The sequence below is a fragment of the Oncorhynchus kisutch genome, linkage group LG11, assembly GCF_002021735.2.
Source record: "Oncorhynchus kisutch isolate 150728-3 linkage group LG11, Okis_V2, whole genome shotgun sequence".
NCBI classification, from domain to species: domain Eukaryota; kingdom Metazoa; phylum Chordata; class Actinopteri; order Salmoniformes; family Salmonidae; genus Oncorhynchus; species Oncorhynchus kisutch.
In genome coordinates, this window is record NC_034184.2 from 8,609,522 (window position 1) to 8,632,222 (window position 22,701).

General features: G+C 43.7%; 1 protein-coding gene across 1 annotated transcript in view; it reads right to left on the bottom strand.

Annotated features, from left to right (window-relative positions):
• Nucleotides 1-19,497, bottom strand: part of LOC109900072 (cdc42 effector protein 4-like) — a 46,639-nt gene extending 27,142 nt beyond the window's left edge. Inside the window, exon 1 of the mRNA XM_020495795.2 lies at nt 19,114-19,497. The gene's annotated coding sequence lies outside the window, so the exon portion shown is untranslated. The remainder of the gene's footprint in view (nt 1-19,113) is intronic.
• Nucleotides 19,498-22,701: the final 3,204 nt, after the last annotated feature.

The following is a 22,701-nucleotide window of genomic DNA, read 5'->3' on the forward strand; positions in this document are numbered from 1 at the left end:
CGGTAGCAGAGAAAACAGTCTATGACTAGGGTGGCTGGAGTCTTTGACCATTTTCAGGGCCTTCCTCTGACACCGTCTGGTATAGAGGTCCTGGATGGCAGGAGGCTTGGCCCCGGTGATGTACTGGGCCATACGCACTACCCTCTGTAGAGCCTTGCGGCCGGAGGCCGAGCATTTGCCATACCAGGCAGTGATGCAACCAGTCGGCATGTTCGATGGTGCAGCAATATAACTTTCTGAGGAGCTGAGGACCTATGACAAATCTTTTCAGTCTCCTGAGGGGGATTAGGCATTATCGTCCCCTCTTCACGACTGTCTTGGTGTGTTTGGAACATGATAGTTTGCTGGTGATGTGGACACCAAGGAACTTGATGCTCTCAACCTGCTCCACTACAGCCCTGTCGATGAGAATAGGGGCGTGCCAGGCCCTCTTTCCTGTAGTCCACGATCATTTCCTTTGTCTTGATCACATTGAGGGAGAGGTTGTTGGCCTGGCACCACACTGCCAGGTGTCTGACCACCTCCCTATAGGCTGTCTCATTGTTGTCGGTGATCAGGCCTACCACCGTTTTGTTGATGGCAAACTTAATGGTGGTGTTGGAGTCGTGCTTGGCCACGCAGTCATGAACAGGGAGTACAGGAGGGGACTAAGCACGCACCCCTGAGGGTCCCCCATGTTGAGGATCATTGTGGCAGATGTGTTGTTGCCTACCCTTACCAATTGGGGCGGCACGTCAGGAAGTCCAGGATCTAGTTGCAGAGGGAGGTGATTAGTTCCAGGGTTCTTAGCTTAGTGATGAGCTTTGAGGGCACTATGGTTTTGAACACTGTAGTCAATGAATAGCATTCTGACGTAGATGTTCCTTAGAGATTGCGTCATCTGTGGATGTTGGAGCGGTATGCAAATTGGATTGTCTCTAGGGTTTCTGGGATGATGGTGTTCATGTGAGCCATGACCAGCCTTTCAAAGCACTTCATGGCTACAGACGTGTGCCACGGGCCGGTAGTAATTTAGGCAGCTTACTTTTGTGTTCTTGGGCACAGGGACTATGGGGGTCTGCTTCATGGGCTAACACTGTAATTCTGTTAGACATGGCATATTACATTATGCATGTTAAGTTTTTATCACATGTGGACGGTGCCTTGTTCTGTTCATGTGCTGCATTGTACTGGTAGGGTCTGGAGGAACCAGGTTACCGGAGGATGACCATTCCACTGTGAAGTCCTGCTAAACTTCCCACCTAAAGCTTGTAGACTCAAGCCTGTGCGTTCATTACTGTTGATTTGGCAAAATATTTAAGTCTACGTGACAAAAAAAAAAAAGTCTCTCTGTATTCTTACTACTAGAGTGAAACACTTTTGTTCGTCCTCTCGTGTACTTTTGTATTTTTCGTCTTTTTGCATATATTTCAATTTTATTTTCAATCTCTTCGCCGTTTTAGTTCAATTATACCTTGCACTAACCTGCCTCACCCAATGTGATATGGAACCGCTATTATTTTACATTTTTAGACCTTATAGCAAGAACCACCTAGCCATCAGAAGCTAACCAGCTAATTAGCTACAAGCTATTTATAGTCATGTTTAGCCACTGCTAGCAGCCTTTACCTTCTGCACAGATAACAGCCCTTTTTTTTTTTTTTATATTTTTTTTTTAGCCTGGATAGTACTCGCCAGCCTACCAGTAAAGGACTGTCTCGCCACTACAACACCAGATTCCTGCCGTAATCCCTGGACCATTACTCCTGATCTTCACAGCTAGCTAGCACCCACGAGTTACCCAGTACCAATGCTATCCCTGAGGCCCACCTCCCGGCCTACTCAGTTGTTCACCCGGACTCCACCCAAACACGGCTAGGACACACTACTCCACCGGATCCTTGCCGTAAGCTCTGGACCTTGGCACCGGATCACCGATGCTACCGAGTGGTTATAGTGGCTAATGCCCCTGCCCCGAAGCTAGCACCAGTGAGCCAGGTGCATCTCCTGGCTAAAAAACTATATTACTACGACTACAATGCCTCTTTCGCCATCTGGCTTGGATCCTTAGTCGACACGGCTCCCCGCCACACCACCACGACTGGTCAACCGACGAATACTCCATCCGCTGTGCCTTCAACCGGCCTCAGTCGGACGTCGGAGCAGACGCTTCTACTAGCCCCGGGCTACTAACTTTAAACGCCATGTCGCCCGTGTGCTAGCGTAGTAGCGACTACTCTGCGGCTTCCCTGTTCCATCTATTGCTGCCCCCTGGACCCTATGATCACTTGGCTACATAGCTGATGCCTGCTGGACTGCCCATTAATCACGTTACTCCATTCTGTTTATTTGTTTGTTTATCTGTCGGCCCCAGCCGTGAACTTAGGCCCTGTGTCTAGTTAACCGACCCTCTCTGCCCATTCATCGCCATTTTACCTGTTGTTGTTTTAGCTGATTAGCTGTTGTTGTCTCACCCGTTGTTGTCTTAGCTAGCTTTCCAAATCAACACCTGTGATTACTTTATGCCTCGCTGTATGTCTCTCTCATATGTCAATATGCCTATACTGTTGTTTAGGTTAGTTATCATTGTTTTAGTTTACAATGGAGCCCCTAGTTCCACTCATACCTCTGATACCTCCTTTGTCCCACTTCCCACACATGCGGTGACCTCACCCATTATAACCAGCTTATCCAGAGATACAACCTCTCTTATCATCACTCAGTGCCTGGGCTTACCTCCACTGTACCCGCACCCCACCATACCCCGCTCTGCACATGATGCCCTGAATCTATTCTACTACACCCAGAAATCTGCTCCTTTTGTTCTTTGTCCCCAACGCTCTAGGCAACCAGTTTTGATAGCCTTTAGCCGTACCCTCATCATACTCCTCCTCGGGTGATGTGGAGGTAAACCCAGGCCTTGCGTGTCCCCAGGCCCCCTCATTTGTTGACTTCTGTGATCGAAAAAGCCTTGGTTTCATGCATGTCAACATCAGAAGCATCCTCCCTAAGTTTGTTTTACTCACTGCTTCAGCACACTCCGCCAACCCTGATGTCCTTGCCATGTCTGAATCCTGGCTTAGGAAGGCCACCAACAATTCTGAGATTTCCATACCCAACTACAACATTTTCCGTCAAGATAGAACTGCCGAAGGGGGAGGAGTTGCAATCAACCGCAGAGATAGCCTGCAAAGTTCTGTCATAATTTCCAGGTCTATACCCAAACAGTTTGAATTTCAAATTTTTAAAAAATTTACCTCTCCAGAAATAAGTCTCTCACTGTTGCCGCCTGCTACCGACCTATCGACCTCCCTCCGCTCCCAGCTGTGCCCTGGACACCATTTGTGAATTGATTGCCCCCCATCTAGCTTCAGAATTTCGTTCTGTTAGGTGACCTAAACTGGGATATGCTTAACACCCCGGCAGTCCTACAATCTACGCTAGATGCCCTCAATCTCACACAAATCATCAAGGAACCCACCAGGTACAACCCTAAATCCATAAACACGGGCACCCTCATCGACATTATCTGACCAACTTGCCCTTCAAATACACCTCCGCTGTTTTCAATCAGGATCTCAGCCTCATTGCCTGTATCCGCTATGGGTCCGCGGTCAAGCGACCACCCCTCATCACTGTCAAACGCTCCCTAAAGCAGGCCATTCTAATCGACCTGGCCCGGGTATCCTGGAAGGATATTGACCTCATCCCGTCAGTCGCGGATGCCTGGTTATTCTTTAAAAGTAATTTCCTCACCATCTTAGATAAGCATGCCCCATTCAAAAAATGCAGAACTAAGAACAGATAAAGCCCTTGGTTCACTCCAGACCTGACTGTGGAGTGGCTGTGTTTTTTTTGGGACTTGGCAGTGATCTATCATAATCATGTTGTGTGCTTTCGCTGTAAAGCATTTTTGAAATTGGACACGATGGGTAGATTAACAAGAAGTTTCTTTCATTTGCTTTATTGGACTTGTTAATGTGTGAAAGTTACATATTTCCCAAAAATATTTTTGAATTTCACGCGCTGCCTTTTCAGCGGAATGTTGTCGAGGGGTTCTGCTAGCGAACACCTGCGCTAGAAAGGTTAAACATCAACTATCTGAGCAGCTAACCGATCGCTGCGGCTGTACATAGTCCATCTGTAAATAGCCCACCCAATCTACCTACCTCATCCCCATACTGTTTTTATTTTATTTACTTTTCTGCTCTTTTGTACACCAGTATCTCTACTTGCACATCATCATCTGCTCATTTATCACTCGTGTTAATCTGCCAAATTGTAATTATTCGCCCCTATGGCCTATTTATTGCCTACCTCCTCATGCCTTTTGCATACAGTGTATATAGACTTTATTTTTTCTACTGTGTCATTGGCTTGTTTATTGTTTACTCCATGTGTAATTCTGTGTTGTTGTCTGTGTCACACTGCCTTGCTTTATCTTGGTCAGGTCGCAGTTGCAAATGAGAACTTGTTCTCAACTAGCCTACCTAGTTAAATCAAGGTGAAATAAATCAAATAAAACCAATGAGATTATCCCCGTTTTGTTTAACTTTGAAATGATAAATCCCCCATCCCTCCCCCATCGTTCACACGCCTTGAGAAACGTCTCACTGTTAACTCAATCTCACCCCCTTCAACTCACAACACTGCATCCCTGTCTAACCTATTTACCCATCATCCTCTACTCTGAGCACAGTGTGAGCTCATGACCTCCTCCTCATCTCTTCACCAGGCCCTGGGCAAAAACCATGCAGCTTACACTACAGGTTAAGTATCTTCATGTTTTGATGCATAGACCTACTCCTTCCTGCAAGTTAAATACAAACCATCCAATTTCCAGGAAATGTCCAACCATATCCTATATATAGTGAATTCAGGGTGATGTACGTGGACAGCGTTGTAGAATGATGTCAATATAATTTCAATTATATTCTGATAATGGCCATGTAAACAGAACAGTCATTCTGGACACAGGCTAACACACTGCTTCAGTGTCACATGTACAGAAATAATTATCATCGTCACCATAACCCGTTGTTCCAGTTTCTCTTTATAACCAATGGGTTGGTATGTTATCTGATAGGGTGGCCTTCATATGACTAATGAGAGTGAGAAAGCGCTACAGAAGGAGAAAGAAAGAAAAATGGAGAGATACCCCACCGTATATTGTGAAATGCTGTTGTTGTCAGATCCTGATCCACACTGAAGCGTCTAACTATCAGCAAACAGACTCTCCTGGAGGGAGGGAGGAGGGACGGTGGAAGGAGTGAGGGTGGCATGGTACTACTTTGCAGTCTTTCACTCCCTGCCCAGAAGGAGTGCATGCCAACGCTGTGAACCAACACAGGCTTTTACACAGGCTGTCCTCCAAGCCCTGCATGGAGCATTTCCAAACTGTCATTAGCCCCTACAGAGAGGCACAGAGGGGGATTGTGTGTGTGTGTGTTATTAATCAGTGAACCCCCCCCCTCCCCCCGTCAGAGAGGACTGGTGGGCTCTCCTCTATCCCAGCAGCAGCCAGGAGAATACAGGACAGGCTCAACAGGCTAACAGCTGCTCCACAATAGATTGAGAGAGCTTCTATTGAGAATCATTTTATATGAAAGGAGAGGCTGTGCCCCAAACCTCATTACATTGGAACAGATGCCCATACCATTGCTAGAATTAGGCTACAGTTTCCATTCACTCCTGTAGTAGGAAAAACACCGTCATGACAATGTGCCATTTCCCTCAACCCTAGGTGTACTTTGTGCCTACAATAGTACTGGACAATGGAACGCTGATTGGAGCTCATTTATTTAAAAAATAAATAATAATTCTTCCAGATGGGTGAGCCATTCGCAAACAGAGAGCTCGCCCATGATGGCTCTGCCTATCTGCACCCCAGAGTGCTCACCAATGATGGCTCTGCCTATCTGCACCCCAGAGTGCTTGCCCATGACGACTCTGCCTTTCTGCACCCCAGAGTGCTCACCCATGACGACTCTGCCTGTCTGCACCCCAGAGTGCTCGCCCATGACGACTCTGCCTGTCTGCACCCCAGAGTGCTCACCCATGATGACTCTGCCTATCTGCACCCCACAGAGTGAGCAGAGTGGCAGCTGGAGAGAATGTGTCAAATCACCAGAAAGATTAGCAGATACCAGCGTAGCACAGGGCAGAATCTGTTCAGCCAACGCAGCAGTTACTGCTGACAAACAAACACATACAGTTACAGTGGAACTCACAGGGTAGGGAGCTCTGACCAAGCAGCTTTCTCTCTCTAATTGACAAGATAATAAACAGCAAGGTACTCGCTTTCACAACACCAACAGCATACCACCCTGCATCCTACTGCTGCCTAGCTTCTGAAACTAAGCAGCGTTCTGTCCTGGTCGGTACCTACACAGCCTCTCAAACATCTCTTTACTATAGCCATAATACAAATTCACAAGCTGAAAAACACCACAGTAAATATGCTGGTCTTATTTGTTTGAACCCTTATTTAACTAGGCAAGTCAGTTTAGAACAAATTCTTAATTATAATGACGGCCTACCCTGGCCAAACCCTACCCCGGCCAAACGCTACCCCGGCCAATGCTGGGCCAATTGTGCACCGCTCTATGGGACTCCCAATCATGGACGGTTGTGATACAGCCTGGAATCTAACCAGTGTTTGTAGTGACGCCTCTAGCAATGAGATGCAGTGCCTTAGACCGCTGCGCCACTCGGGAGCGGTGATCCGAGTGGTACGAACACATCACAGTAAATATGTAGTCTGAATGAGAGGCTGGCACAAACACATCACAGTAAATATGTTGTCTGAATGAGAGGCTGGCACAAACGCATCACAGTAAATATGTTGTCTGAATGAGAGGCTGGCACAAACACATCACAGTAAATATGTAGTCTGAATGAGAGGCTGGCAAACGCATCACAGTAAATATGTTGTCTGAATGAGAGGCTGGCAAACGCATCACAGTAAATATGTTGTCTGAATGAGAGGCTGGCACAAACACATCACAGTAAATATGTTGTCTGAATGAGAGGCTGGCACAAACACATCACAGTAAATATGTTGTCTGAATGAGAGGCTTTCACAAACACATCACAGTAAATATGTAGTCTGAGTGAGAGGCTGGCACAAACACATCACAATAAATATGTTGTCTGAATGAGAGGCTGGCACAAACACAACACAGCACCGTAACACACATCGTTAGGTTGATCACATTCACTGACTGGTGTCTTTTCACAGCTGACTGAGTCAGTTTGTGTGTGTTTGTGAGAGAGAGAGAGAGAGAGACTCTTTCCCAGCAACTTTACAGGAACGCCCAGTTCAGGGCATTTGGTAGAGGAGGACGGGGGAATAGGACACATTTGCTAGAGGAGGAGGGGGGAATAGGACACATTTGCTAGAGGAGGAGGGGGGAATAGGACACATTTGCTAGAGGAGGACGGGGGGGGGCATAGGACACATTTGCTAGAGGAGGACGGGGGAATAGGACACATTTGCTAGAGGAGGACGGGGGGGGGGCATAGGACACATTTGCTAGAGGAGGAGGGGGGAATAGGACACATTTGCTAGAGGAGGACGGGGGAATAGGACACATTTGCTAGAGGAGGACGGGGGAATAGGACACATTTGCTAGAGGAGTACGGGGGAATAGGACACATTTGCTAAAGGAGTACGGGGGGGGGGCATAGGACACATTTGCTAGAGGAGGACGGGGGGGGCATAGGACACATTTGCCAGAGGAGGACGGGGGGGGCATAGGACACATTTGCTAGAGGAGGACGGGGGGGGGGGGCATAGGACACATTTTCTAGAGGAGGACGGGGGGGGGGGGCATAGGACACATTTGCTAGAGGAGGACGGGGGGGCATAGGACACATTTGCTAGAGGAGGACGGGGGTGGCATAGGACACATTTGCTAGAGGAGGATGGGGGGGGCATAGGACACATTTGGTAGAGGAGGACGGGGGGGCATAGGACACATTTGCTAGAGGAGGACGGGGGGGGGCATAGGACACATTTGCTAGAGGAGGACGGGGGGGCATAGGACACATTTGCTAGAGGAGGACGGGGGTGGCATAGGACACATTTGCTAGAGGAGGACGGGGGAATAGGACACATTTGCCAGAGGAGGACGGGGGAATAGGACACATTTGCTAGAGGAGGACGGGGGAATAGGACACATTTGCTAGAGGAGGACGGGGGAATAGGACACATTTGCTGGAGGACGATGGGGGGAATAGGATCCATATGAGCCAGTGGCCTTGGTCAAGCCAGACCCTGCTGAACAAATACATTGTACACTCAGACACAGTGTCACCTCTAATTGATAGAGACAAATACTGAGTCTGCAGCTGTTCAGAGAGCACTGTGGTAGTTAATACCAAATCTATGCCAGCCATGATATTGCAACCCTCGTCTACCTGCATGCCTCTCTCACCACTGTCTCTTTCTGTTTCCCTGTCACTATCCTCCTGTCTTTCTCTATGGGGGTTTGGCATTCAACTAAGGAGCAGGTCTGATTTCCCAGAAATAATCAACGGTTTATTTTTTACTTAAGACAGCGAGTTTCCATGCAGAAGAGCCTTGGGAGAATGTCTTCATGTGCGTTCACAAGTATGTATGCCAGGGCTATTCTAGTATATTCTTACGGGGGGCAGACTTTAAACATTTTATTTACAGGAAGGCCAAACATTTTCTACATGGGATAACTTTTCCAAAGACCGTTATAAAAAGCAATGCACAAAAACACAACTATAATCTTATACCTTTTATTCTACTAAAATGTAATGTTGCTAAAAGTTCAATTTTAAGTGTTTTAAGATTAGCTTAATTCAGGGCATCAAATAGTTTAAATAATGGAACATATTTGTACTTAGAACACAGTTGACCTGCATCACAGTAATTAATTCCTACTTCCCTATCTGTTTTACATGAATCGTTTGTTTTTATTTAAACATAGGAAACCTTTTATGGATGGCATATCTCAGTTGAACAGCATCACATTCTGTTCTGTTTTCCATTTCTTTATTTTGTCTTTTTTAACACATAGAAACCTTTTATGCATGACATCTCTGCAAAAGCTGGTCAACTGAGATAAGTCTCCCCCCCCCCCCCCCCCCCCCCATCAGTAGAGAATGGGTCCCTATAACAAACTGCACCCTCCCGAAGGGGACATCAACTCATCAAATCTCGTTGCAAATCTAGCTTTCAGTTTATCTAAAAACTCAGACATCTTGGGAGTGATCTGTAATGATGACTGAATATAGTTGCACAGTCTAAGGAAATGGAGCATTTTGTTTTGGCTCTAATCAGGAGGAGAAAATAACATTTATTTAGAAAATAAGTACATTTTCCTATTGTGTTTTATCCCTCCCCTGTAGTCCCAAATTAAGTCCATTCAATTGACTGAAGAGGTCACTAAAAACCATCATCTGATATGAACTCCTAATCAAGCATTTTTACTAGATGTGTTGGCTTTCTTGTGGCGGCAGTCGAGGAGCAGAGCAACTATCCCCTCCCTAAGCCCACCATAAGCTGCTGCTCTAGAGAGCACGATTACCCTTGCTTAGCCACCGAACATCAGTGTGTAAAAGTAGATCATGACGCTCAGCAGACTACGAAACGTATATAGGCCCTGACGTAGGCTATAGGAGAGCAATAAAGGCTTGGCACAGTTCCCTCCCTGACAGTAGCGAACACACACAGCACGGAGTGTGAGTGTGTTTGAGCAAAGCGAGAGCCAGAATCGCTAATCTTGATCACATAACACAGTCAGACGTTTACATACACCATAGCCAAATACATTTAAACTCAGTATTTCAAGTATTTCCTGACATTCAATAGTAAAAATTCCCTATTTTAGGTCAGTTAGGATCACCACTTCATTTTAAGAATGTGAAATGTCAGAATAATAGTAAGAGATATTTCAGCATTTATTTATTTTATCACATTCCCAGTGGATCAGACGTTTACATACATTCAATTAGTATTTGGTAGCATTGCTTTTAAATTGTTTAACTTGGGTCAAACATTTTGGGTAGCCTTCCACAAGCTTCCCACAATAAGCTGGGTGAATGTTGGCCCATTCCTCCTGACAGAGCTGGTATATCGGAGTCAGGTTTGTAGGCCTCCTTGCTCGCACACGCTTTTTCAGTTCTGCCCACTAATTTTCTATGGGATTGAGGTCAGGGCTTTGTGATGGCCACTCCAATACCTTGACTTTGTTGTCCTTAAGCCATTTTGCCACAACTTTGGAAGTTCGCTTGGTGTCTTTGTCCATTTGGAAGACCCATTTGCGACCAAGCTTTAACTTCCTGACTGATGTCTTGAGATGTTGCTTCAATATATCCACATCATTTTCCACCCTCATGATGCCATCTACTTTGTGAAGTGCACCAGTCCCTCCTTCAGCAAAGCACCCCCACAACATGATGCTGCCACACCCGTGCTTCACGGTTTGGATGGTGTTCTTCGGCTTGCAAGACTCCCCCTTTTTCCTCCAAACATAACAAGGATCATTATGGCCAAACAGTTCTATTTTTGTTTCATCAGACCAGAGGATATTTCTCCAAAAAGTATGATAATGTGCAGTTGCAAACCATTGTCTGGCTTTTTTATGGCGGTTTTGGAGCAGTGGCTTCTTCCTTGCTGAGCGGCCTTTCAGGTTAGGTTGACATAGGACTCGTTTTACTGTGGATATAGATACTTTTGTACCCGTTTCCTCCAGCATCTTCACAAGATCCTTTGCTATTGTTCTGGGATTGATTTGCACTTTTCGCACCAAGTACGATCATCTCCAGGAGACTGAATGCGTCTCCTTCCTGAGAAGTATGACGGCTGCGTGGTCCCATGGTGTTTATACTTGTGTACTATTGTTTGTACAGATGAGCTTGGTACCTTCAGGCATTTGGAAATTGCGCCCAAGGATGAACCAGACTTGTGGAGGTCTACAATTTTTTTTCTGAGGTCTTGGCTGATTTCTTTTGATTTTTCCATGGTGTCAAGCAAAGAGGCACTGAGTTTGAAGGTAGGCCTTGAAATACATCCACGGGTACACCTCCAATTGACTCTAATTATGTCAATTAGCCAATCAGAAGCTTCTAAAGCCATGACATCATTTTCTGGATTTTTCCAAGCTGTTTAAAAGGCACAGTCTATGTATGATCAACTTTTCTTTGTCAACTTTTGACGCACTGGAATTGTGATACCGTGAATTATAAAAGTGAAATATGTCTGTAAACAATTGTTGGAAATATTATCTTGTGTCACGCACAAAGTAGATGTCCTAACTGACCAAAGAATTTGTGGAGCGGTTGAAAAACTAGCTTGAATGACTCCAACCTAAGTGTATGTAAACTTCCGATTTCAACTGTAGGTAGTTACAGTGACTTCAGAAAGTATTCACACCCCTTTACTTCTTCAAAATGTTGTAGTGTTACAAGGTGGGATTAAAATCGATTTAAGTGTCATTTTGTTTGTCACCAATCTACACAAAACACACAAAAAATCTAACATTTGTAAAAAAAAAATACATGAAAAATAAAAAACTAATATATCTTGATTACATAAACATTCAATCACCTGTGTTAATACATGTTAGAATCACCTTTGGCAGCGATTACAGCTGTGAGTTTTTCTGGGTAAGTCTCAGAACTTAGCACACCTGGATTGTACAATATTTGCACATTTCTCTTTAAAAAAGTCTTCAAGCTCTATCAAGTTGGTTGTTGACCATTGCTAGACAGCCATTTAAGTCTTGCCATAGATTATCAAGCCAATTTAAGTCAAAACTGTAACTAGGCCACTAAGGAACATTCAATATCGCCTTGGTAAGTAACTCCAGTGTATAGTTGGCCTTGTGGTTTAGGTTATTGTCCTGCTGAAAGGTGAATTTGTCTACCAGTGTTGGAAAGCAGAATGAACCAGGTTTTCCTCTAGGATTTTGCCTGCACTATTCTGTTACTTTTGTCCTAAAAAACTCCCTATTCCTTGCCGATGACAAGCGTAACATTGTGTTGGACTTGCCCCAAACATATCGCTTTGTATTCAGGACATAAAGTTAATTCCCTTGCCACATTTTTTGCAGTTTTACTTTAATGCCTTATTGCAAACAGGATGCATGTTTTGGAATATTTTTAATTCTGTCAAGGCTTCCTTCTTTTCACTATGTCATTTAAGTTAGTATTGTGGAGTAACTCCAGTGTTGTTGATCCATTCTCAGTTTCCTCCCATAACAACCATTAAACTCTGTAACCATTGGCCTCATGATGAAATCCCTGAGCCGTTTCCTTCCTCTGGGACAAATCACTCACTCAATGGTAAACCTGGTTTAGATATATAGCAAGCTGTCAAAGTTAAAACAGACTCAATCATTGCTAAAATGGAAATAGGTCTGTCCATGATAGGTTGTTGCTCTGCCTTCTTGACACATCAGTCGACCAGACAGGTCCTAGTTTTGTCACCCCTGGTCTACTGCCCAGCTGTGTGGTCATGTGCAGGAAAAGAAGGATATAGGTAAATTGCAGTTGATCCCAAACAAAGCAGCACGTATCACACTTAGATGTACACGGAAGGAAAGTGTCAGTCTCTCATGGCTCAAAGTTGAGGAGAGATCGACTGCATCACTATTGGTCTTTGTGAGAGTGTGTTGAATGTACAGTACTGAACTGTCTGTTCAAGCAGATGGCACACAGTTCAGACACTCATCGGTACAACACAAGACATGCAACGAGAGGTCTCTTCACAGTCTCCAGGTCAGAGGCTGGGAAGCACAGTATTAAAATAGAACCATGACTACATGGAACTCTACCAACCCAGGTAACTCAAGCTAGCAATACAACCAGATTTTTTTTTAAACGGATAAAATAACACCTTACTGCACAAAGGTCACTTGTATTATATATATTGTATTGTCATTTGCACTATACTATGTATTAGACCTAGATATTGTGTGTATGTACTGATATGTAGGCTGTGTGAGACATTTTAAATTGATGTATTTCAGTCCTTGACTAATAATGTTCAGTACTTTGTATTATGACATGTTTCATGTGGACCCCAGGAAGAGTAGCTGATGCTTTTGCAGCGGCTAATGGGGATCCTAATAAACACCAATAGCAATTCAAAAAGCACACAGAGTGAGTCCATGCAACTTATGATGTGACTTGTTCAACACATTTTTACTGCTGGACTTATTTAGGCTTACCATAACAAAGGGATTTAATACTGATTGACTAAATACATTTCAGATTTTCATTTTTCCATTTGGAAAACGTTTCAAATGAACATAATTCCACTTTGACATTATGGGATATTGTGTTCAGGCCAGAGACACAAAATAATAGAAAATTCATACTGAAACACAACAAAATGTGGAAAAAGGGGTGTGAATATACTTTCAGAGGGCACTGTATTTGTAGATGAGTGATTCATCAGTCAGACTAAAATGTAAACACACACGTTCTCTCACGGTTCACACGCACATCCAGTCTGTCCCTATAGACTTAGACTAGCACAAAGCCAGCAGAACTGAAGAACCAACAACGCCACATATCACAATGGACCCAGATCAACAAGAAACAAAGCAGTGCTTTCAGTGTAAAGGGAGACGGAAGCCAAACCCTAAAAGGGTTCCACACACACAGCGCGTTGGGCCATCTCCTGAGAACTGACCCAGTAAACATGGCAGGCCAGTCCAGAACACCCTCTACTCACCCGGAGTAAAAAGGACTGCATGGCCAGGATACTGCTGACAGACAAAGGACTATTAGAGGTATGACTCTCAGGGTATTATGTTACTTCAATAGACCAGACCAGTGGTCTAGGAGGCACAGGATGGTTCGGCCCTCTAACGGAGTGGCCAAGGTTAACACAGAAGAGGCCACTGAAAAGACAAAGAAGGAATGCCGTCATCTCTCCCCAGTGGCCGTAGGCTTGAGAGATACAGAACGGAGGGAGAGAACAATGGAGAACCACTGAACTGTGAACAGGCCAGAGCATTTCTCTTTCTGACAGACCAGCTGCACATCACTCAGCACAATGTGTTTTGAATACATAGGACTCCTCTAGTGAGTAGTCTACAGTATTGCCCAACTACTTGGCCAGTCAAAGCAGTGGTGGTGTGTCAGAGCCAGAGGTGAAGGGAATTAATGCAATCAGGGTTAATGGTTAATCATGTCTGCATTGAAACCTTTATCAAAGCAGACGAGGGACAATCAGACAGGAGGAGGGACAATTCAACTCGCAATCCAGTATCTATGAAGTGTAAACACTGCAACCTAATTTACATATTGTAAACAAAAACACTCCCCTAAAACATTGTTCGATTTGGTTGAAGAGAAAAGCGACTGAAGATGACCTCAGATTGTATCTTGGGAATGTGACTCACAATGAGAAAATGACATGATTTCTAGTCATTTCTTTTGAGTTCAGACATGCTAATTAGGTACTTCTCCACATCCATTGTCTAAACGCTAGTCTCTAAACGCTTGTCATTTAAACCCAGGCTTCTGGGTAAAAAACTGTACTGTAGAAGCTATTTGTGCAAAATGATACAAGATTGAAAGTGCTTCAGTGGGGTTGGGCGATTTTTGGGGAGACCTCTTCTACAATATGCTATTCCAAATATTGTGATATCCAATATAATCGTTTTGCTCTGGTACTGACTAGATCATCCTAGACTGTGCAATTTTTGTTTTTATTTAATATATCAGTTGCATTCTCATTAAATAATCGTAGTATGGAGAAGAAAAAAAAAGGCTTAGTTAATTCAATTAGACTTGATAAAACTGCACAGTTTGGATTCGTAGAGTTTAAATAGAGTTCAGTCTCACACTTCACGATATATCATCAATGTCAAATATCACAATATTCAACTGAATTCTATCAAATCGGCCCAACCCTATGCTACAGTACAACCAGTAGAACAAATCCATCTTGTCAAGCAGAAGCTGAACATATCAGCCTGGAGTGTTGTTGAACCACAGATGCATACGTTCACAAGGCTCCCGAGTGGCAGAACTGTCTAAGGCACTGCATCTCAGTGCTAGAGGCGTCACTACAGACCTTGGTTCGAGTCCAGGCTGTATCACAGCCGGCTGAGATTGGGAGTCCCATGGGGTGGCGCACAATCGGCCCAGCATCGCTGGGGTAGGCAGTCATTGGAAATAAGACTTTGTTTTTAACTGACTTGTCTATTTAAATAAAAAATACAAAAATTGACAGCCAAACCAGTTATTTATCTCTGCATTTGTCATATTGTATGGAAAGTAACCAACACAGGGGTGTTTTTGTAATGCACAGTACAGTATCAGATGCATCTCAACAAAGCAAGAACTAGCTTTTACGGAGTATCAGCCTACTTATCCCTGGCTAAACGCTGTCCTTTAAGGCATGGCCCAAGCCATTTGATGGGGTTGTAACCCACTCCACTAGGGTTACAGATCAACAGGAGAACCCTGTAGGTAGCTCATAGGATTACAACCTAGCGACGACAAGAGCTGAAATGCTGAAGCCTTTCAGAGTTAGGTAGCTACAATATCAGCTAACAGGGTCCAGGCCACTTCAGAAACATTTGAAACACTTATTCAAATTCTAGCAGGTGAAGTCAGCTAAGGCCTATAAAACAAAGTTCAACAGGAAAAGTTCAAACCTCAAGAAAGTCAATTTACAAGTTCAACTGATTCTTACTTCCATGTTGAAAAGGGTTCGGATAAGTTCATGTCCTCAGCAAGACGTGTCTAACTTAAAAGGCATCTGCTTCCCGTTCAGGAGAAAGGTAGTTCCTGTAATTTTGCCAGACACAATATCCCTTCTCTGGGACTCCAGTACTATCCAAGATCAACAGGAGGGAAAATAACCAAGACGAGTAACCTGCTATCAACCACAAGAATTTGCACACACACACGAAGGGATACAGCAGGGATATTCAACACTTCCCCAAGGAGGTCCTCCTGAGTACGGCTGGGTTTCTGTTCTACCTGATCATTAAGATGCACCTTGTGTCCCAGGTCTAAATCAGTCATTGATTAGAGGGGAAGAATATGAAAAAGCAGTGGAACTGACTTCAAGGTCCAGATTTATAATTGAGGGGCCGATAACCGAAACTGGCTACTCAAGTCACAAGGTTTCAACAGTTTAAAAAGTTTGAATAATTCATATTGAATTACCGAAGAGAGCTTAGACCTCATCACCCACTGACACCCAATCCAGCCAACGTGTGTATAAAAATATCTCTAGATCTATGTGTCTTGAGTTCTGCGTGGCCATAAAGGTCACTGGGTTGAATGTTCACCTGGGGGTCAAAGGCTTGCATCACGTGAGGACTGATTGAGCTAACACCCTTGATATAATACTTCATTCATTACGTTATCCAAAATACTTAATAAAAAATAGCATAATTAAAATGTATTGTTAAAAGATTGAATGGCCATTCAAATCAGATTGGTGATTATGAGACTTATGGGCCTACATTGCATTGTGAGCCTCAGGCAGAGAGGTCAGACCTATTGGTTCTGATGCGCAGCAAAGTCTGTGGACAAAGTAAGTGGACCCTTCAAGCCCAAAATGGCAAGTCTTCCTCTATTCATACCCAGTCTCCTATAGGCAGTCACTGAGGTGAAGGTAGGTAGCTAGGTAGGTAGCTAGGTAGGTAGGTAGGTAGGTAGGACAGCAGCATACTCAAACAATTTACATTTGCATTTCCTGCCTGGTTTAAAGGGGAACAAACAGGCAGATCTACACATGGTCCACACAAGAACACTACATGGTCCACACAAGAACACTACATGGTCCACACAAGTAGGAAACCTTCAGTCAAATTGGACATATGAGGCAGCTAATGATTATGGGCTATGAGTGTACAGCCCTAGAAATCATCCTGAGGACTTGCCACTTTAACTGAACTCCCTGTTGAATCGCTGGGGAATTTTTTCGGCACCTCTAGAAATTCGACACGATCTGACTGTGAAATACGCCTGAAGTCAGCTGTTTTTACAAGAAGCAGCCTCTCGTCAATGTGTCTGAATACACCCTCCCTCCAATGCTGCAGACTGTAGGGAGATCATGACCTCAGAGTAGTGCAGAGCAGAACTGGGCAGGTAGCCAGCAGGAGGCTCTGCCTTCACAACACCCAGGCAGCAGTCACCACCAATCACACAGCTTCAAATAAAGTACAATCAGAGTCCCAACATCTGAGGGCAAAGGTCAGAGGCTGTCTGCTCTGCAGTGCAACCCAACACAAAGCCAAGCTCATGTCACCATGTCTCAATAATTTTGAATAGAATAACAGTTGCTATAAGAAGGGGGGTATAATCACTGAACTTTGAGAAAAGTATTGACAAAATAAATGGAAACCCTAGCAGAAGTTAGGGGCTTTACTAGTGGTTGATGCTGTTTACAGTACTTGGCCTACACATGATGACTCAATTGCCTAGATGCAACACAATGACATGTCCTGTAATTATCCATCAGGTCCAATCAAAATCACTCGGGTGATGCGATACAGTGAAACCCATCTACTGAGGAACGAGTGGCGTGCCAAATATGATAACAGGCTCAGGGCACAGAGGTAATGAACTGGAAAATAGACAATTAGGCAAGGAAAGGGGAGGAAAGGGGTGAGAGAGAGTGAGAGAGATATGAGGGAAGGGGGTGGGATAGAGAGAGAGGGGGAGAGAGAGAGAGGGATAGAGAGACAGAATGAGGGGGGGGAAGAGAGAGAGAGGGGAAGTGAGAGATGGGAGGGAAGAGAGAAAGAGAAGGGGGATAGAGAGAGAGAGGGGGGAGAGATGGGGGAAAGAGAGAGTTGAGGAAGAGAAAGGGAGAGGGGGGAAGAGAAAGGGAGAAAGGGAGAGGGGGGGAAGAGAAAGGGAGGGGGGGAAGAGAAAGGGGGGGGGAGAAAGGGAGAGGGGGGGAAGAGAAAGGGAGAGGGGGGGAAGAGAAAGGGAGAGGGGGAGAAGAGAAAGGGAGAGGGGGAGAAGAGAAAGGGAGAAGAGAAAGGGAGAGGGGGGAAGAGAAAGGGAGAAGGAGAGAGGGAGGAAGAGAGAGAGGGGGGAAAAGATCTGGGAAAGTTTTTAATAGTAAACACAAGCATCAACTCAGTACTGTCAGACAGAATAACTCCAGGCTAGTTTGTTGGCTTCGGTAAACTTCTAATCATGCTAAAATGCCATGGGATGGATGATGATGCTCAAGGTTTTCCCATGTGAGTAATGTTAAAATAACCTGTCTTCCTATTGGAGCACTGACGTATTACACCCCATCTGCAATTTCTAAGTCCTACTACAGGACATTCTATCTACTGCTTTAGGGAACTAGTTATTTGCAGCATGTATGCCCCCCCTCCCCTCCCCCAGTAAACCACTTCATATCGCAAATAATTATTGCATTTAAGCCTATTTTATGCTCAATTAACTTCCATAAAAAAATTATGAATCGAAAAGAGGAGGAAAGTCCCTCAAATTTCTTCTCTCTCGCTCGGGATGGCAGAACTCACAACAATAACTTTTTACTAGTCACATATTTTCAGCTTCAATGAATGCAGCCAGTACACGCTACAATAGAAGTAACTAAAATGAGCCTGAGCAATACATTAACCCTGTAGGTCATTGATTTAAAGTGGCAGGCAACAAATTTTAGCCAGGCAGATCACCTAAGGTGATGTTCAATTGTTGTAATGATGGGAGTCATCAAAACTAACCCAGTTGATAAGACCGTTTTAAACACAATGACTATATCTTCATCGGCGGTGGGTTGAGTTACAGACACGATAAACAAAAATGGGAAGACTAGGCTGTATGGTTGAGTTAACGCACAATAGACTGCGCTCTCCTATATTGAGGAACCAGCCAACTAACTGCCCCTACGCGACGAGTGCAAGGCGCTGAGATTGTTCCACAAACATATTTTATATTCAAATGAGATGTAAATTCTTATTTTTCCTTCTACTAATGTTGTTCCCCGAGTCAAAGGTATTTGAACGTTGTATGAAATATGTTTAAGCGTCAATAACAATTCTCTCTCTCTCATATATATATATATATATATTTTTTTTTTAAATGTAATCAAGACAAATGTAATCAAGCCAATACTCAGCAGTTCAAATCACACATTTACAAATATGTCCAAAATGTTACCTTGATTTCTGATAGTCCAGACTGGGATATTGAATAAGAGAAAGTTGAATTTCAACATTGAGTTCCGAACAGAGCAGGATTAGTCTAAATACACAACCGATTTTAAAGGACAAAGGATACCGTCCTTTTACAGAATACGATATTGCTAAAATCGTTTTTGAATCTGACTACTTCATCTCTAAAGTGTTATGAATGTCCCACGAGTCCAACAATAAGGTAGGCTATGATATCGGTCCACAGTCCCAATGAAGCCTACGTCCGTCAAGTTTGCAGTGCTGTGGCGCACAAAACACTGAACAGTCAGAGAGAAAGAGGCGAAGCGAGAGGGATAAGGTTAACTTCTCCCAAAATATTTTCTCTCCGGGAGGTGGCGTTTTTTCCCGCTCACCAATCCTAGAGTTTTAGTATGGAGGTTAACGTGTGTTTCGAATTTGGTCAACACAAATATAATAGTTTATTTGCTCAGTGTGGCTTATTTAATAGAATATACGTTTCGCAATGGTTAGGTTGTTACGAGTGTACTGATATAAGTAGGACACGTAACATCCCGGCAACTTTGAGAAAAAACTAAAATTGTATCGTAGTGCCAGTTGTTCACATGCGTAACTGCCCTCTTATTGGCTAAAATGGTCCCACCTGATCTTGCCTCCGCCAGACCGCCTTGCATTTTTGAAGACATTTCTTTCCATTATTTGAGCGGACACTAGAGAATCTTGCCAATATAATGGATAATCTGTGGCACAGTCCTTTCCACTACTTCCTCTGAGCTCACCACCCTCCCATCCCATGTCGCGGTTTAAAGGGCCAGTACACAATTTCCTGACTGTCACAAAGGAATATATGTGTATCAAGTTACCATGGGTATTCAACCTGAGGTGAAATACTGCAGCAGGTCTGTGAAAATATCTAGGAATTTTTTTTACATAAGAGGAAAAATAAGTATTTTATTTCAAGGTTCTTATGAATACTGCTAGCAACAACATTATTATAATTCCATGCCTACAGTACAAAATAGGAGAATAACCTAATACCAGTGCCACCGGCTGCTGCTAAGCTTTCTTGACTTGACTTGGAAGTACATTTTTTCTTTCTTGACTTGGAAGTACATTTTTGCCAACACATGGCAAACCTTTGTTTAATTAACCAGCTAAACGGCTACTATTAGCAGAAATCACAGTAGGTTGGTGGAACCTTAATTGGGGAGGATGGGTCCCTGTAGCAACAAAAGGTTAATCATCTTCATATTCACCAACATCACCATTATTATCACCATCATCATCATCGTCTTCATACTCATTATATTCACCACCATCACCATCCTCATACGGGTCGGCAGGTGGCCTAGTGGTTAGAGCGTTGGCCCAGTAACCGAAAGGTTGCTAGATCGAGTTGACAAGGTAAAAATCTGTCATTCTACACCTGAGCAAGGCATTTCCCCAGGCGCCAGAGATATGGATGTCAATAAGGCAGCCGCCTGTCACCTCTCTGATTCAGAGGGGTTGGGTTAAATGCGGAAGACACATTTCAGTTGAAGGCATAATCATTGCCATATTACAGAAAGCAGGCGACCAGAAAAATGATTTTCTTTTTTAAGTTAGAAAATAATGTATTTTGATCATCATCACATCAGGTCAACTGACCACGTGGTGCAAGGACAACAACCTCTCCCTCAACGTGGTCAACGTGATCAAGACAACGGAGATGATTGTGGAAAAGGTTGACGGAGTACGCCCCATTCTCATCAACGGGGCTGTAGTGGAGCAGGTTGAGAGCTTCAAGTTCCTTGGCGTCCACATCACCAACAAACTGACATGGTCCAAGGACATCAAGACAGGCGTGAAGAGGGCACGACAAAACCTATTTCCCCTCAGGAGACTGAAAAGATTTGGCATGGGTCCTCAGATCCTCAAAAGGTTCGACAGCTGCACCATCGAGAACGTCCTGACAGGTTGCATCACTGCCTGGTATGGCAATTGCTCGGCCTCCAACCGCAAGGCACTACAGAGGTTAGTGAGTACGGCCCAGTACATTACCGAGGCTAAGCCTCTTGCCATGCAGGACCCCTATCCCAGGAGGTGTCAGAGGAAAGCCCGCAAATTGTCAAAGCCTCCAGCCACCCTAGTCATAGACTGTTCTCTCTGCTACCGCACGGCAAGCGGTACTGGAGCGCCAAGTCTAGGACCTAAAACAGCTTCTACCCCCAAGCCATTAGACTTCTGAACATCTAATCAAATGGCTACCCAGACTATTTGCATTGCCCCCCATATTTTACACTGCTTCTGGTCTCTGTTATTGTCTATGCATAGTCACTTTAATAATTGTAACTACATGTACATATTACCTCAATTACCTCAACTAACTGGTACCCCCGCACATTGACTCTGTACCAGTACCCCCTGTATATAGCCTCGCTATTGTTATTTTACTGCTGCTCTTTAATTGTTTGTTACTTTTATTTATTTATTTTTTAGCAATTTTTCTTAAAACTGCATTGTTGGTTAAGGGCTTGTAAGAAAGCATTTCACTGTAAGGTCTACACCTGTTGTATTTGGCGCATGTGACAAATACAAATTGATTTGATTTGATATTATGCCCAGAGCCAGTAAAGCATCATAACACCTTCAAGTGATTTTGTTTTTCTCAGCATAGTCTAATAAAGAATCTATTTAATCAAACAGAATACATCCTTCGCACTAAAACACACAATATATTCCTGGTAGATACAATAGGTTCTGTATGCGTGCCATTTAGGTCATTCTGAAGGTCCCACAGTCAGATCCACCACTCTGTCTAGTAGCTGATTGAAATGCCGTTTCCCCTGGCACAGTACGACAACATGATAATAAAAATCTATTCTGAGAGAAAATTGATCATCTCTAGAGGCTTGATATCATCAAAGTTATTTATGTTGCATTGTTTCATAACCTTCTGTCAAATCGATCAGCATCATTTTTTTATCAATCGTAAGTGAATCATAAAGACTATAAGAGAAAAACACTGAAGTAAAAACAAAATGTGGCACTGTTGGTTTAATCACTTGTCCAATGAAATACATATATTACTTATATATATATACTTCATGTCAGACACAGCAAAACGTCTGTCGTAAAAAATATAATTAAAATGTATCTGCCCCCCCCCCATGAAAAAAATATCCGCACCCAACCCCCAAACATCTTCCAGCAGCTATAGACGGTGCCTGGACACAATGCTTTGCTGGTGGTACCACTACCCTGGGATATATGATTACTTTCTTGTGTGCCCTCTGTTATGTTTTGTCATCAGAAATGGGCTGTGTGTGTGTCAAATCAAATCAATTGTTATTCGTCACATGCACCGAATACAACCTTACCATGAAATGCTTACTAACAAGCTAACTAACAAGCCCTTAACCAAGCCCTATGCTGATTTTGTTTTTAAAGAAAACATTAGCAAATTTTTTTTTTCATGTAACAAATTAACACAATAAAATAACAATAACTAAGCTATATAAATGGGGTACCGGTACCGAGTCAATGTGCGGGGGTACAGGTTAGTTGAGGTAATTGAGGTAATATGTACATGTAGGTAGGGGTAAAGTGACTATAC